The following is an 18,535-nucleotide window of genomic DNA, read 5'->3' as shown; positions in this document are numbered from 1 at the left end:
TTCATGGTTGTCAAATGCAGCCCAATCCTCCCCTTTCCGGAGAAGCAACTCCATATGGTTACTTGGCTGTGCCAGGTCCCATGGGAAATGTCAGAGCTGTTCAACAGCCTGAGCCTGCCCCAGACTCCACCCATGCCTCCTGCACAGAACCTGCTGCTCAACAGGTGTCTCCAATGGCTGGTAGTTCATAGCATCCACCTCTCCCCACACAGACAGCACCACCCTACCCACATCACTGCCCCTCTCTCTGTCATCGGCATTTCCACTTCAGGGTGTTAGGAGGTGCCACCAGGATCCCTAGAACAGTCCCTCACTATCCTCACGCGCTATTTTTTGGTTCTGTTGTGGGGTATTTTTTTATGTTTGTTGAGACATGGTCTCACTATGTAGCCCAGGCTGGCCTCGAACTCATGCCACAGCCTCCTGAGTGTGGGATTACAGATGTATACCTGCTCCACACTTACTTTATAAAAAGCAGATTTTGTATAAAAACACCAAACAAAACACAGAAAACCACCCAAAACATATCATGTATTCACAACTTATGTTTGTTTCTTTCAACATCAAGAGAAGAAAGATAACTTTGCACTCACTCCAGAATCCCATCTGTATGCCAGGTCCCAGTCACAACCCTTCCCTCCCCAGTCAAAATCCTGATTGCATTAGTTAAGGCCCAAACCTGGATCCACTCTTGCCTTTTCCTTGCTGTCCATATTACAGCCAGGTTCTGTCATTTTCCTACTCAAAAATGCTTCCAGGCTTAATTCGACTTCAACATAAGGTCCAAAATTCTTCATGGGAGCCAGCTCCACAATGCCCCCTTCCCAAAGACCCTACTGTTGCATAGACTTCTGAACTGAGTTCAACTGTGATATGGTTCCCTCACACGTGGTGTGAGGGCTCCTCAGTGTGACCAGCAGAACATGGCAGCAGAGATGATATATACCATGTCTGACAGTAAGTTATTAAGGACATCTCTAGCTGTGGGGACAGGAAGCTGTCACATGGTAAAGACATATCCAGCAGCCCTACAGAGATGTACTGAGTGAGGCTTCCTGTCCACACCCCATGTGATGGTGCTATCTTGGAAGGGAACCTCTACCTAGCCGAGCCTTCAGATGGCCACAGCTCCAGCCAGCATCTTCACTGCAACACAGACTAAACCAGAATGATCCAGCATTTACATGATAAATGTATGCCATCTTACCACTACTATTTGGGGGGCATTTGTAATGCAGCAACAGACAACTGATACATGGGCCTGCCTCTGCCTAACTCTCTGGTCTCTGCCAGAGTCTCTCTCATCTGTGCTGCAGCACTATTGCATTTCTCAGTTCCACAAAGGTTGCCCAACTCCCTTTACTTCAGTGTATTTAAAAATCTCACAATATGATGTTAAGTCCAAACAGAAGCAATATGCAAAATACACATAATCCAATAAGGGAGGCATGTGGACACATGTACATGCGTGTGTATACGTACTCCAAAATGTTAGTGATCATACTTGGGTGCCTGGTTTGCAGGTGGCTGCTCCTTTATCCTTCTGCACTTGTATTAAAATGAAATTCAACATACCACCTTGCTCTAAACCCAGCCTCTCAGGGGCACACAGGCTCTTTAGTGATGCAGCCCTGGCACCAATCATTTTTAGGACTGAGGGCCCCTCACTGAGTGAGCTCTTGGCCCCACCACTGCCAGGGCTGGGCTGGGTCACCAGCTCTGCACTCCATACAGCATCACAACTGCCAACCCCTTTTCTTTACCCATCTCTCAGCAAAGTGGTGCCTTTCAGAAGAGAGACTGTGAGAACAGCACTCAGCACAAACAGTGGCAATAAAGTATTTATTAAATCAACACTTGTCTGCAGAAAAATTTTAACAATTTTTATTAGACATGATTCTGGAATTTTTATCACAGAGCTTGTAATTAAATGTTTCCTTCATGCAGTTCGTTGCTCTCTGACTGAATGGGTAGACGAGGGGCCAGAAATATCAATGGGCTGAGTCCAAGATGCTTGGAACCACTGGAACTGTGACAGGAGGTGCAGACAGATGCTGAAAGCTGTGTCGCGCAATTAACATCAACTTTGCTTTGACATTTGCCTTTTGTACTTTAATTAAAATTAAAAAAGCAAGATGCAAAAGTAGTTCACATTCTATTTCCATTCTCTGTATTTCTGTAGTAACCGGGCTCATTTCCCTTCAGCCAAGTGTTCAAAAGGCCCTGCTGGGGTGTGCCAAAGTCTGGGCCTCTGCTGTGGCTGGGAGCATGCCACAGGGAGAAATAGCAGGACGCCCAGGGCAGTGGAGCCTCCTGGGGATGCTCCCGGGAGCACCAGGGGGATGCTGCCTGATGTCACTCGTGTCTCTGCCTCATTGGGACAGAGCTGGCATCTCACCACAGCTATGTAAAGGTGCTGATACACACCAGTTAAATAAAATTCTTAGGGAGAGAAGCTGAGTGCCTAGACACATTTGTAGATTTGGGCAGTTTCCCGCTTTCACTCTTATCTTCATATAAATTTTCTATAAATTGTGAATATAATGCATTTTGTTACCAGCCACACTGTTCCCAAAATATTACCTCGAATAAAAGGTAGAGAACATTTGAGCACTTAGTGTGTGCCAAGCCCACTGAAGTAGAAATCGTTTCTAGATAAAGGGACAGGTTCCATGAGAGTCACTTCCCAGGGTCACATACTCACAATCCTCACCCTTTGTTATCCTTAACTTGGAATGAAAAGACCCCAGACCCCTGCATAAAAACTATGCAGCTATGTTTCTCAGAATTTTAGAAGTTCAACTCCCAAGTGCAACATTCTAACTAGTCAGATATGTATAAAGAAAATTCAATTACCATATTAGTACTGGATCAACTTGCATGAGTTTTGGGTGGTTCTTAGTCTGTATTTGATTTCAAAAACAGAAAAACTCTGCAGTGAGAAATCCAATTTTTTCCCAAGAAAGTTTTAGGCTCCTCTGTCTGGAAAAGAGCTGTGCTGCCCAGGCAGACTGTGGGGGTGGTTAGAGGGCTCTATACGGCGACAGTGCAGCCAGTCGAGGCAGGAGACTGCTGACAGGTAAGCTGTATCTCTTGAGCCTGCTAACATCTGTCAACATTTAGAAGGAAATTAGAACCTGAAAGGCTTGTGAAGGGAAGCTGCAAAACTGGACAACAGGCACATTGGCTCACACCTGTAATCCTAGTTACTCCAGGGGAAGAGATCAGGAGGATTGCAGGATAAAATGTCAGCAAAATCCCATCTCGACCAATATCTGGTTGTGGTGGTGGTGCCTAACTACACAGAAAGCATAAATAGGATCACAGTCCAGGCTGGCCTGGGCATAAAAGTGAGACTAACTCAAAAATAAGCAGAGCAAAAAGAGCTGGAGGAATGGCTCAAGCAGTAGAGCACCTGCCTAGCAAGCCTGTGGCCCTGAGTTCAAATCCCAGTACCACACACACACAAAATATACCTGCCCACCTTCCCAAGTAATCTGTTCACCAGAGATACTCAAGGATTCCTTTGTCTCTATTCACTGACAGTGACCTGATGAATGGGTGCAATGCTTCTACCCCAAACCACACAGATGATGTTCAGTCAGGTACAGATCACTGGCCAGCCACACATGCCAACAAACTAGGGACTCCTGGCAGATTCTTATCAACTCAAATAACATCTGAAAGTACATTAAACCACTAATGGATGTTGGATGAATGACAATGGGAAGTAACAAATGCTGATTCCATGAGATAAATCGGTTCTTCAATGTCGCTTTCAAAAGAATCTCATTCTTCATTTATTTAGAAAACAGATGAATTAATGTTTTGTGAGACGACCCTTTCTACAAAGATTCTTGGTACTACTTCTCTTTATACTTAAAACCAAGAAGTTCTCAGTGTTTGGCTTTTTACGGAAACACTGTTTCCTTTAAATATCCTTTACCGAGGGTCTATAATGCACTCCCATGGAACACATTTTTTTCCTACTTTTCAATTACATTTTTCCAGGAGTACTCTTTTCTATACACTTACTCACAGAATACACAAAGACACAAATGTCCATTAAGAAATGATCAATTTATAACTGGGGTGATGATTTTAAACTCCTCAAAAATAAAAGCACCTAAAAAGAAAGACTTAGCTCAAATAATGGGTTCTGGGAAACCAACACACCTTTTCTTATAAATAATCACATTATTCATCCACTGGTAAATACTTACTGAATATTTCCCATGAATCAGGAGTTAATGTTTACAGGGTAGACACAAATCCCAAATTCTAGGGAGACTCCATTCCAGTAGGAAAGGAACACAAACAGTAAGAACTCGGTTGTGTAATTAAGGTTGGGTAGTACTTCAGAGTGACCACATCAAGTGAAATGCAAAGAGAAAATTCTGAGGAGGGAAGGAGTTGAAGGACAATGCCTGAGATTCAGAAACCCAGAGAGGCAGTGGCAGTGCACAAAGGCGGGAACAGTCTGGCCAACAGTTCAGAGTCTAGCTCTACCACCATCAGTAAACCTGCCCCAAACCTCCTGAACCCTCCCATCAATTTTCTGTAAAAATAATCTAACTCCTAGATGTACTCCTGATAAAGTATAAATGAACAATGCACAAACTGGGTGTTTTCTAACACATTGATACAGCAGGATGACTGAAGTCTTTGTTGCTCGGCAGTTCTGTGATGTTCTCTACAAAGGGCAGATGCTCTACAACGCATTCTTGCAGAACAAAGAACTGTCCTGAGGTGCAAAAGGGGGGCTCTACCTTTATCTAGTCTTGGCCAAACTTTTTAAGTTAATGAGATAACACTGGAATAAAGTAAGAGAGAAGAGTCAGTGAATCCACTTAGCCAGTTAAAAAGTTCCCTTGATGGTTGTCTAATTAGTAATGTAATGGAGGAGATGAGACCCCGGAACTGCTAGAAGCCTTCAGAGTGACCCTGAAGAATGACGGAACCTCTCTCTGCTCTAATTCCCTCTTTTGTAGAAGAAAAGAAGTGGGTCCAGAACAGAGATTTCCAACCAAGTCTCAAAGAGATCTTCCAGATTTCAAAAAGTTCAGGGGGAATTGTGTATCTGTACCTATGAGGTTACGCAGGCTAACTAAAAGTGAAATTTCTCCTCTCTACTAGAATTATAATCTACTTGGTGAGGAAACACTGGCTACATTTCATGTAAATCAGAAGTATAGAGGCAGTTGTGTGTCTCAGATGAATAATTTTCTCAATGAAAGAAGTACTTAAGCACTGATCCACTCCGTAGGCCCTGGAGATGATGGTCTAATTAAAAAACTAGTCTTGCACTAGAATGCTTGGTCTTTGTCTTTGGGGCGAACCTTAGTGGACAGCAACAGAAAAGGACAGTAGTAAACTCAAAGCAAGTTCTTCCTCTTCTACTAGAAAGTAATCAGCATCTGCCACCAGAATTTCTTTTCACTCAGGAAGGAACATATTAGTATAAAACAAAAGTTACTGCCCAGACTCAAAGCCTCTAACCCAACTGGGTTAATTTGCATCCTTCTTCATATTGAAAACAGCTATATACTGCAGGGCGCTTGATAGTGATTTACCAGCAGGTAAAAAGATGAGATGCCTCTTTGGAGTGTGGGAAAAGCAGGTGGCACTCCACTCTTCATTCTCCACCCACCTCCTACCAGAGGCCTCCCATCAAGATGAGCTCAAAACTTCTTCCCCCTACCAAGTGGTTCCACGTGCCAGCTTCCTCTGTGCTCACCTCAGGTAATACAAACCAGCAATGCAGCTCAAATCTTGATGTGATTCCTTCACCTCCCACCAAGGGAGCCTGGCGTATGGTCCTGATCCCTACAAGAGTCAGGGGTTGTGTCTCTTCATCAGTGTGTACCATGCAGAAGGATGGCTATATCACAGGAAATGAAATACCTGCTCATCTAACCACCCAGCCTTTTTACTTGAATCAGACATGATTCCACCCTCACCTAACTCTCTTCCCTTCCCTGTTCTCAATCGTTCCTGGCATCCATGCCTGTCACTGTGCCTAAGACCAAACTTAAGTTTCATGGGAATCCAAAACAATGGCAATTTTAGAAACTGGGAACTACAGATAAAAGGAGTCATACAAAGCAAGCGTTTACCAAGCACCTGCCACATACCTGGCCCAGGCACGGCTCCCTGGAGACTATAGTCTACACAGCATTTTCTAATCTGTAGAAGAACATGCCATCACACAGGAAGGACCAGAGAGATAAAGTGCCACAAAATGGAGTAGGAATCCAAACAAAGGACAGGTAAAAACTAAGTTAAAGCATTCGATGGCTGAAGGATAAATACGACCCCCACCGTGACATCTGAGACAGATAAGCAGATTTTTTAAGAAGACACCCCCCTACTGAGAGATCATCAAGATTTAGGTTCTTGAGTCACTTCATGCATCAGCATGCAAACTTCTTCAGTATCCTTCTACTCACTACAGTGAACACTTCCATCAACCTTACTGAATAGATCCTCATTGTTTTCTTTGATATGCACCTGACTTACCTTCTGTTTGCTGATAAACTCAATAATTAACATACTTGAAAACCCACTGACTTCCAAAATGATCAGATAATTTAAGAAAATAGTACTTACCACACTGGTTATCTGTCAACAGAAAAAAAATCACTTGCTGGTATTTTTCATGTGTGTTCATTTTCTTGGAGGTGGAGGGGACTTTCAATTGACAGAATGAGACACTGTTCTGTGGCACAAACGTCTCACAAATAGGCCAGAAAATGTCTCTGGTCAAGGAATCCTGAGCCCCCTGAAAAGAGGGACTTTCCCCTGCATGCAGCATTAAGCACCCTGCACTGCTAGATCCGCATCTCTGGGACTTCTAATGGCCAACGTTGGCCGTCATCACAGAGTATCTATCAAGGCTTTCCTTTTTTTTTTTTTTTTGCTTCTCCCTGACTTTTTTCCTCTGGCTCTCTCACCCTGAGGTTTGGCCCAGTTGCTGGAGAGGCCCCTTCGTATAGATCACAGTTTTCTTGGGCTTGAAGTTCATTCCTTTGGGAGGGAAATCTTTGTAGTTGACTCACCACACTACCTTGCTTTTGCTTCCTCTACACTTGTGTACCTGAAAGGAAAACGTCCTATTTGAAACATGAGGAGAGGCACCTCAAAATGAAGGTTTTGACCCTATGAAGTGAATACTAAAGCAATTAATAAACTTTTTCTTCCTCAGAGACTAAACTTTTCTCTTCTAGAAGTCATGAGAGACCATCGGCACAAAGTCACCTGTGTGGAAGTCACATCACAGGACCCAGAAGCTCCTGCAACCTTCCCACTTGTGGAAGTCTCCGTGTGGTTTTCCCAACTCAGTAGCACTTCCTGTTGTCTGCAGGCCTGCCTCACCTACCAGGTCAGGTGCTTTTTCTAATTGCTACTCTTAATAGAAGACAGAGCAACCAGACAACCAAGGTTAAAACCCTAAAGTAATCAATGAGCTGAAAGTGTGGTTCCCAAGGGCACTTCTTTAGGAAAAGCTGTAAATTCTACAGCATGGTATCTGCTGTAAATACTAACACCAACTAGTTTTCTCCAGATTTTCAACAGTGATGCTAACAGTTACGGTCCTCAGTTACAAAAGAAGGGTATACAGGCTACTTCGTGACACTCGTACACTAAGAGGCACCCACGTGGAAGAATCTTCCCTGTTTACCAACATCACCCACAAGACAAAGCTTAAAAAGGGATCGTTTTCCTCTCTAGAAACTTGGGTTCACTTGGGAAGTAATGCCAGAAACGTCGTCTTGACAAAGCTAAATGTGGACATCTCTGTAAATGAATCATCAGTTCAAGAAAAATATGAGCTCACTATTTTAAGGCATCTTTTTTTTGTCAAACAAAGAACCACGTGATTTGTAATTTTTCTAATTTCAGTTTCATGTATCTGAATCATGAAACAAAAGACTTCTACCTGAGAAGTTATAGCACCTCTACTAAACAGACAGAATTTTAGCAGATATTCAGCTTTCGTATGTATACACAGACCCATGGTCACAATTTAAAATTTACATTCCCAGAAGGTTTCTAAATTAAAATGTCTTCCATTTTGAACATCATTTAAGCAGTAAACGTTTCATTGGTAAACATCTATAACGGGTTTGTATAACCAGTTGTAAAGAAAAATATATTCCAAACCATGTTCTCTTCCTTCAATCAGCCTTTCATATTTTCAATACGTCACTCAAATATTCTAGAAACTGACAAATAAGTTTAAAGGTGAGTATATTCTTCATAGACAATCCAGGGCATTTCAACAATGAGGCAGACTAAGCAGTGAAAAGACAGAGCCATTTATGTGATTAAAGCACACACATAAAAGAATAAGCTTGACTGCTTAACAGAATTAAATTCAGCTGGATATTTATCCATGAACACTAATTTGCTCATGACCTTCAAAGCGCACTACTTTGCCAAACTCTCCTAACCAATCTGCAGATAGCTATTCAGGGACTTTCCTCACCTGTGCTGCCTGCCAGGCCCTTACAGGCTCACTGCATCCAACGTGAACCATCATGCAGCACTGGTCTGTGTTCTGAGACTTCCTCCAGTAAAGCACTCAGATGCCTATGAAATTCCCAGATTCCGTACTGTAGCCCCATCACTCGGGGCTAGCAGGCCCCGAGTGCAATTGCTCTTATAGTACCTTACAAGGGCGACTGGCACATTCATACAGTTTTAAGCTTTGTTTGGTTTGTTGTTGTTGCTGCTGCTGTTTGTTTCATCACAGATAAACACTTCAGTATTCATAAAGACCAAATGCAGTACCTATGTTTATATTTGTTCCTTAATAATTAATAACAGTAAAAATTCCTTAATCCTAGAAAAAAACTCCTGCCAACAGAAGCTATATTTTGTCATTTCTCTTCCCCATCAAAAATTAGAATTTACTACACTGGTAAAATCTCTAGTAGGAAATAATGTATGTCAGGCTAAAAATGAACTTTCTCAAAATTAAGTTCACAGTCAGCAAACTGTAGCTTATGGACCCAATTCACTATAGCCTTGTTTTTGTAGAGCCCAGGATCACTTCCTCGCCTTTAGGATTGGTGCCGTATAACCAGGAGCTAAGAATGGCATTTACTTTTTTAAATGATAGAAAGAATCAACATTTCATAACATGAAAATTGTTGCAATCCAAATGCAAGTGTCCATAAACCTTTACTGGAACACAGCTATACTTATTTGTTTAAGTATGGTTTATGGCCACATTTCCCTGTACAAAGGTTGAGTGTGTGTGCCTCAGAACTTCACAGGGTGCCTTGGCCCACTAAAATCACAGCGATTTAGGTCTCAAGAGCATTCTGAGTGCCAAGCAAGTTACCACAGCATCGATTATTGTATCATGACCTCAAAAATACACAGGTCAACTTCAAGTATCCCACTTTCAAGCACAGAAGATGCACTGATTACTGACTCAGGAGGCCAAGTATTACAATGACTGCGCAATGTCTTAATAGCAGTATACACAGTACACATCTGCATCCCACACAGCGCTCATCACAAGATTCTCAACTCACCAGGGTCAAAATTAAAAATTACAAACTTATTACATTACAGCCAGATTCCACAAAAATTAAAATGAGACTACAATCAAAGCTCGAGGTACATTTGTCAGCCAAGCAAGAAAGCCATTAAGTGATGTTAATTGTACTTGGTTGCAGTAGCCAAGATAGACGTCCAGAAGAAAATAAACTTCTTACAAATTATTAGCCTTTTAGAGAGAACAATTGCTTGAAGAGTTCAGAATACTGGGCAACACCAATAGTCCATAAAAAAACAAGGCAAAGCCAAATTACAGTGGCTCACACCTGTAATCTTAGCTACTTGGGAGGCTGAGATAGGGAAAAATGAGGTTTCAGGCCAACCCAGGCAAAAAAGTTTGAAAGATCCCATCTTGACAGAAAAAAGCTGGGTGTGGTGGTGCTCACCTGTCATCCCAACAATGCTGGTGAGAAGCTTAACGCGATGATAGCTCCAGGCTAGCCTGAACAAAAAGCTAGACCCTATCTCCAAAATAACCAGAGCAAATAAAGGGCTAAAGGCATGGCTCAAATAGTACAGCACCTGCCTAGCAAGCACAAAGCCCTGAGTTCAAACGCTGGTACTGCCAAAACAAAGAAACAAGGCAAACTATTTGAATATAATTTTTCTGGATTCTTGTGTTGACAATTCCAACATTCAATTCAAGGGATCAATACAGAATTTGAAGAACTGAAGAATAGCCTCTATGAATGGTCTGAGTGGACCAACTCTATGGGAATAATATTTTCAAAGTTGAGAAAACTAATTCAGTACAAACTGAAGTAGAATCTACTATAATGTATGACTGGTCATGATAAAAATAACATAGAATAGAAAGACTTTGCTGGCCAAATCTGCAATGCTTGTGAAAATGAAGCATTCAAGGTCCATGGTATTCATTGTATTATTAACTAGTATGTATATTTTGTGGAAAATACCTAATTTTTCACATGTTCTTGAAGGAAATAATATTGATGTGAGATTCACTGGCTCTTATGGAACAAACCCCCTCAGTTCCTTTAGTCTTCTTGGACCATCAGCTTCACCTCTTCCATCACAGATTCCCCAGGGCTGGGTTCTTCTCCTGAAACATGGCTGGGAAGCTTCTCTAGGGGACCATGGTAGGGCTCATCTTACTTGTGAATTCTCTCTTGGTTCAGTCCTTTGTGTCTGATGTCCACAATCTTAAAAATTGCTCTCCATTCCTTTATCTTCTCCAGTGTTTTAACTGTTTCAGGCACAAAGTTAAGTTTGGTCCCTATTACTCCATCTTAGCTAAACTGATGCCTCAGATAATACACTAAGATGCAGTGCAGTTCAGTTGCTAAGGACATCAAATCAAAAGGCAGAGTTCAACTTTCAGGACACTACTTAACTTTGCAGTCTTTTGCAAGTACCATTTTTGCCTTGGTTTCCTTGTCTAGAAAATTAGGGTTATAATAGTATTTACTCAGGATTTTCATGAGAATTGAAAGAGCCAATATTATCCAAAGGACCTAGACTAGAACCTGACATATAACAGCTACTAAATTAAAACATTGTGCTTAGCCCATACACTTTGGTGACTTCCACTCATTTGTTCTTGACATCTATTATACAAAGTACACAACAAGAAACTGGGTGTGTTTTGGTAAATGTCTCCATTCCTAGCACTCAGGAGGGAGATAGGAGGTTTAAGGCCTAGTCTACAAAGACACCCTGTCCAAAAAAACTAAAAACTGCACAACATATAGACACAAACTAGGAAACATTTTCCAACCTTACTGGCTACAAGACTCTACCAAACAACAGAAGACTTTTTTGTTTATTTGTTTGGCCATCCCATTTATCCTACTCAAACAAAACTGCATTATAATTCAGTAAATTTAATTTCCAACTGAAAAACCCAGCAAGACCAAACAAAGCCTTTTCAAGGATGAATAGAACAGCAAAATGCTTTTTTTGGTTTCCTTGCCTGCCATAAATTTCCCTTCTGTTTGAAGAAAAAAGCAACTGAGTGGCCACCTGCTGCATGTACAGAGCTGTATCATCCCTCTCCAAAAGGAGCACTAATGAGAGACCCCAGCCTGAAACCCTGACCATGGGCAGCTAAGCCATCCTCAAGCTATGGGCCATCCCAGTCCAGCCTCAGTCAGAATCACACCCTGCAAAGGCCATAAGTGAGGAACAGGTCTATCCTGTCAAAGACCAAGCAAAGTGTTATGCTAGCATTCATAGAAACAGCACTGCTCTTGGCTGGGGTGTGGCTTTACTAGGAGAGCACTTCCCTATCATTTGGAAGGTCCTGGGTTCAACACTCAAGAGTTGCAAGAGTGGGGAAACAGAGGGAGGGAGACAGAAAGAAACACTACCCCTTCAAAAGTGTTAATTCAGTGAAGTTAACATGTCACTCCTAAAAACATAAGGCAGTGTCTGAGTTCCAAAACAGTATTACAGAAGACACACACATACTATCACACATACTATTACAAAGTCAGTGTCCTGACTCCCAAATAATACACACCTCACATCGAGTGAAATTGTCTTCAACTCTTAACTGGCCAGCAGATTGCTTTTCCATCTTGTTCCTGCTTTTTAAATATATATGAGGATTAAGTTTTTCCAGTTTAAAAAGAAGGCATTTTCCACAGACTACTAACCCAACTACGCCTAGAATTTAAAACCACCGAATCCACATGTGCGAAAGCAATAAGGCATAAAATTGTACCTTTTCCATTTGCCACGTGCAAGCTTCAATGCTAACAGCACATCATCAAATGCACTTCGATGTCTAACTCATGGAGTGAATAGCTCTCAGCCTGAGAAGAGAAGTGTGCTTACAATCCAGGTAATTTAAACTGAGCAAACGATACCAAAGGAAGCAAACACACTACACCAACACACCTTCTTCCAATGTGGCACAATCTTCACAAGTACCTAACAGTTTAAAAACTTAATTAAAAAATACCAAATCTGAATGAGAAAAGAAACTGCCACTCACTACCTTCACACACCGGGAAAACGGGCTACTATCTGTGGAAATGTCTGTGACTTGTTTTAAATACATGCCCACAGTTTCCCCACCTCTCCTTGGTGCACAGCCCAGGCTCCTGCAATGCCAGCATCCCAATGCCTTTGGAACTTCATAGTGAACTGAAAAGACTCCAAGCCACATCGGAAGGACAACACCTATTTCTAAACTGAAACACATTTTAAAGGATTAAAAACTTTTTAAACCACTACCTTCTTTTAGGACTTTCTCGTATCAAAGTCTTTAGTCCAAAACTAATGTAGTTTACATTTTAACATTTGTGAAGAGCTATAATAACATTTTTACCTATTTTAAAATCATAATAATGACTACCCATTTGGTCAAAGCCTACTTAGAAATCTTACAAATACACTTCCTCAATCAATTCATTTACAATGAAATGTGCTGATTTTTTGAGGCTGCTCAACTATTTATCTGGTCATATGATAAGTGAACAATCACCTAGCAAGCAGCTAACCCTGTCCTGTTAAGAGCTGCCTCTTTCTTTTCAACAATACACCCAAAATAAATAGTGCTAACACTCTAGCACAGTTGCTATTTTTACAGTTCATTTAGACTTCGAAGCATACACATTCAGAAAGCAAGAAAGCAGGCTGGTGTGAAGATGAAACCTTGGCACCTTCTGCTGCCCTTTTCCTGCCAGGCAGCTCCACGGGCCATCAGTACACAAAGAACACAGGCCTTTCTTCATGGCAGTGGTAGCTCCAAGTCCTTGAACACCTCACCACAGGGGTAATGCTTTAAAGACTCCAGCAGCACCTCCATGTGACTCAAATACAAGCATTGCCAGCCTACAACTGTTCATTCTACACCCAACATCACGTCTAGTCAGCAGATGATCCTGGATCAGAGTGTGCTAGGCAGAGGGACACTGTGACTGCTGTAAAACAATAGGTGCTGTGCTGTCCAAGTCCCAGGTGAGAAACAAACTGTGTCTAACTCCCTTACTTCAATGTCTCAGAATCAAGTCTCAGACAAGAAATCCTATTCCATAAGCCATGAAAGGATGACAGAACAATCTCAAAACAGATGTTCCAGAGGTTTAAATCTCTATTTGTGAGGAACTGACCTATGCAGAAGGACAAAAATAATTCTAAGTAAATAGAAATAAGCTAAATATTGACAGATGCTGGGCTGCATGGAGTCTAGGTTAGCAGTGCTTGACAATCTGTTAGGAACACTCACATTTGGGCCCCATCCTCTAGCTAGAGGACAGCAGCCTGTCTTAACAATCTCCTCAGGTATAATGCCCACTGATAAGGTGGGCATTATCACCAAAGGAAAGAGATCGCACAGATAACTAACTGCATTGCTGGTATCTTAATAAAACACATTTCCCAAGTCATCTATTTCTGGCAAGTTATTTTCTATATGACTTACAAGTCTTGAGCATCAGTCAACATGAAACAGACAAAGAGTTTTCAAAAACAGTATGGCCAGGGCTCAGTTCCTACCTTTTCCACTACTAACAGGAGTATCCTGGGCAATCCATTTCACCACTGACCTTTGAGGTCTACTGCAATGAGCATACTCATGGTGTCCTGAGGATGGACAGAGTTGTGGCAATTCTCTGTGTGAGGGTGGAGTCATGACAGTTCTCTGCACACTGTAACATGACAACTATATAAAATGCCACAACCACAGAGCTACCAGAGGAAGAAAAAGAATGCATGTGTTGTAGGCAGAAACATGGCAAAACCCACCTGCCTTCCAAAAGGGAAGGACATCACATTAATGGAGCAAACCATGGAGGCCGCTATGATGTAAAGCAATCAACCAAGTACATACACATTAATTAACTTCCATGTGGAATATGCAATAAGGCAGGAAGAGGGAGAGACATGAGAAAGTATCTGAAGTTGTTGTGTTGGTTTTCGGTTTGGGGATACTGAGGTTTTGAGTTCAAGGCCTCACCTTTTTTTTTAAGTACTCTAAAAAAAGAAGATGAATAGTAGTAATTCACTCATAAAAGCATAGCTAACTTTCTAAAGTGGGAAGGAGGGGCATATTTTCAACAAGCTTCATAGATCCAGATAGGAACAAAAAGGCAGACCAACTGGGCAAGATAGTGGACTGAAAGGAATTAGAAATTCTCAGTGGGCTGCTTCTAGAAAAGACATTGTCTGATCTGTGCAATGGTTGTGGGTCTACTGGCAGAGTTTTGAGGCACCTTAGAGACCTGCTTTCTAGAGAAGTCATAAAACCAAAACAACATGATCTACCTCTCATGCAGAATAAAATTTTGCAGCAGTACTATCTGCATTTGCTGAGACAAGCTCAGCCATGAAGAAAAGGAGATCTTTCCAAAAATTTGGTATGTAAATTTCAGGATGGAATTGATTCTTAGCTGAAATAATGAAATGGGACACCTGCTCACAGTGTAAAAGGTCCAACTTTTAAGCAAAATGCAGTCAAGAGTCTCCAAACTATGGTCCCTAAGCAACATCCAGTGAGCTAAAAGTAATATAATACACTCTTATAGATTAAAAAAAATAAAAAGAATATACAAAACAGACAACCATTGTCCCTTTACAGAAGGCTCCAGCTTCAGTCACAAAGTATTTCTATAAAATGATACTGTTGATTCTTTCACATGGTGGGAACACCTGGAGCTGTGGTACAGCTTTGAAGTATATCACTGGAGTGGCTGCATCATGTGTTTAAAACAGATTTGAGTTTCTGTAAAAACCAAAACAAGAGAGGTTGCTCAGCTATATGACCTGAGCTATGTAATGATGTGTGATGGCAGAGTAACTAGTTGTGTGAAAATAAATTAGCCCAAAATCAATGCAAACCAGCAAGAACCCAGAGCATACTTTTGGCCTTTCAAAGGGCTCGGATTGTGAATACACTCAGTTTAATGATACTCATCTGCTTCACTACTAAAAAAATAAACCAACCATAAAGTCACTGTGCCATCAGTCCTCAAATTTATTTAGCAGCCAAATACAATGGAACTTCTTATTCACAAGTTTAACAGACTGAACCACCGTCACTGTGAGGTAAACTCTATACTATGCATGGTATCCACACTTAAGGCCTTTTGTCCTGGAGCCAGTCGGAAAACCTATGATGGGCGATGATGCTGGAGGCGCTGCCCTTAAACACAGATATGGGAAGAGAGAGAATGGCCAGAAATAGACAAGGAATCCTGACCTACTCCACGATTCTACTCCAGCGCTATTCTTCCACACATAACATTCTGGGGGAATCTGACTTCTGTTTATCTTCCTAAATCAAAAAATTATGGCTGCCAGATGTCTACAGTGTTTCCGGCACCCATCTCTTCTTTTCACCTATGTTTTGGCATCTGAGCAGCACAGCATGTATTGTGTCCATGGCCTCTAAGCTCCCACTGACCTTGCCCACCCCAAGCAAAGGTCTCCCAAGGACCCCTTCCAGGCTGTGTCTCCTGTGACGGAAGACATCTAAAGATGGCTGCAGAACCAAAAGAATCCTCCCTGCCTCACCCGACTGCACGGCTCTATCGCTCAGACCAATCTACTGCTCTCACCTCTATCTTCTGTCATTTGCTAAGAATATTATGTGCCAGGAAAGGGGAGGCAGGGGACACTTTGCATATAACATCTCATTAACCTTCACAGGCACCCAACAAGTCTTTCATTTTGTCCATTTAACTGAGAAGGGAAATAAGTTTGAAGAGGCCAAGTATGTGGTTCCATGTGACACTCTGTCAAGTTCCACAAAGGCAACTCTGGCACCAAACCCATGGCAATCACCACTGCCATGTACTCCCCTCAGGCTACCGTCCCCTGATGTCCACTTCAAGCCTGATCCACCATTTCCAAAACACCCCCTACATTTCCCCACGTCCTCCATGTGAGAGAATGCCTTCTTCCACTTACCCAAACTTCATCTTGCAACACCCAATTTAACACCACTTCATGCAACAGGCTAAGGTGGCTGAAAGCAATGTGTTCATGTGTTCAGTGCCCCCAGTCCCACCCCACCCCCTGCACACAGTACACTCTGCACTCTTCATGCATGGAGTCTCACCGTGTCTGTGTTGCACCATCCAGCTGCTGAACATCTGCTGAGAGCAGAGGCCTCTTCATGTAAATGCTTGCTCTCCCTGCACCACCACACCGCCTGGCACATACCAGGTAGTTCCTGTCAGCAAAACATATCCACTCAAACTAAAAGGGCAGAAGGGTCTAAAAGTCAAAGTTTCTTTAATCATTTGAAATTATATTTACTACAATGTAGCAAAAACTTACTCCTCATTTAGCTTTACTTAGTAAGAAGCTGTTGGGTTTTTTCAAGCACAAGACATCAAACCTGTAGGAAAAAGGCATGACATGCTCTATGTTCTCCACAGGCTGCAGCTTTGCACACTGGACCAGAATCAGCCTAACAAAACACAAACAAGAGCTTTCCAGCCAAACAATTAACCCAAAACTGGCTGTCACTCTCGGTAGGGGAATGGGTGTGCTGTGGATCCCAACGTTTCCACAGAGAAACCACTCAACTACATAAAGATAAATGTCATAAAATAAGAATCTGAAGGGAGGGGTGCTTTTCTTTCCAATCTGACATTAAAAATGACAACTGAGACAACAATCTCTCGTGTGTAACAGATTTATACCCATCGAGTGTCTGTTACAGTCACCGTTGATGAATGAGTTTATAATCAGCACCGTCCTCTCTTCCCATCCCTAGGCTCTGTCATTTTAAGCTCGCCTCTCCCAGAAGGGTGGGCTCGGCACATGTGTCACACTGTCCACAGCACTGTGCTAATTAGCCATTACTTACCAACTGAACTATCTTTCCGTTGTTTGTCTCACTTCTCCTTCTATTTCCCTTTGCTCTTCCTAAGCCTCACTGCTTCTGGGATCTGGAGTTCTCACAGTGAGTCACATTCAAGTCACTGAAGGAAATTTTTCATTCTGTGTCTTCACTGGGAAGGCTTTTTTTTAATTTGCACATAACAGTTGTACAGGGAGGACATGTGATATTTACATATGTGCTTACAATGTATCTTAATTAGATTCACCCCCTCCATCATTCTCCCTCATCTCCCCCTTCTTAGAACAATTTCATTAAGTTTCATTGTTCTGTTTCCATATAGGAATGCAAAGCACATCCACCAAATTCACCCTCCTTCACCCTCCCCCGTCCCACTAGTACCCACCACCAGACATAACCTATTTATCTTCTGGTCCTTCAGTTTTTTAAGTGTACAGTGATTGTTCAAAGAGATACCACCTTGATATTTCAGGTGCGTATTATAATGCTTTAATCAGATTAACCACCTCTATTACTTTCTCTATCCCCCCGCTTCCCTATTATTCAACAGTTTGGAAGTTATACTGTCTTCAGACGCAGACGAAGTTTCTTTCAACATTGTTATCACTCTCTTACCTCTCCCACCTCCCCAGAGGCTCCTCAGACAGCCCCACCAATACAAGTGTGTGTTCTCTCTTGCTCTCTTTACCTCTTCAAAATTAACGGGAACATGTTTTGTCCCATCTAGATTACCACCTTGCGACCAATTACTGCCCTACAAGTTCCATGTCCAGATGTACACACTGCACTGGAGCGAAGCAGCATGGCTGGGATCAAGACTTGATGAGGAGAGAAAGGTGACAAACGGGGATGTTTTCTAGTACACTGGAGGCTGGAGATGTCCCTGCAAACTGTGGTGACAAAGGCTGCATCAATTCTCCAATGCGGAGGGAAGAAGGCCTTAGCACAACGTGGTCATATGATATTGCACTGTAATTTTAGTGCAAGCTTCAACAAAACATCATTTACATTAATGTTCATTTGAATTGCATGGATTCTATAGTTTAACTTGTATATTGCTTTGGATCTATAGTACAGATGTCGTATAAGCAGTATGGAATATATTCTTGGTTTTATGTTTGCAAATCTAAGCAACATTGCAATACAAATCATTGAAATAATCCTGAGGCTTTATCAGCCCTTCCTGGA

The 18,535-nt window shown here is 42.0% G+C and overlaps 1 protein-coding gene across 4 annotated transcripts in view; it reads right to left on the bottom strand.

The window, feature by feature from the left end:
- Positions 1 to 18,535, bottom strand: part of Dip2c (disco interacting protein 2 homolog C) — a 386,747-nt gene that overhangs the window by 245,176 nt on the left and 123,036 nt on the right. The window lies entirely within an intron of this gene.

Source organism: Castor canadensis, chromosome 15 (assembly GCF_047511655.1).
Source record: "Castor canadensis chromosome 15, mCasCan1.hap1v2, whole genome shotgun sequence".
In the NCBI taxonomy this organism is placed as follows: domain Eukaryota; kingdom Metazoa; phylum Chordata; class Mammalia; order Rodentia; family Castoridae; genus Castor; species Castor canadensis.
This window is presented reverse-complemented; position numbering and strand designations above follow the sequence as displayed.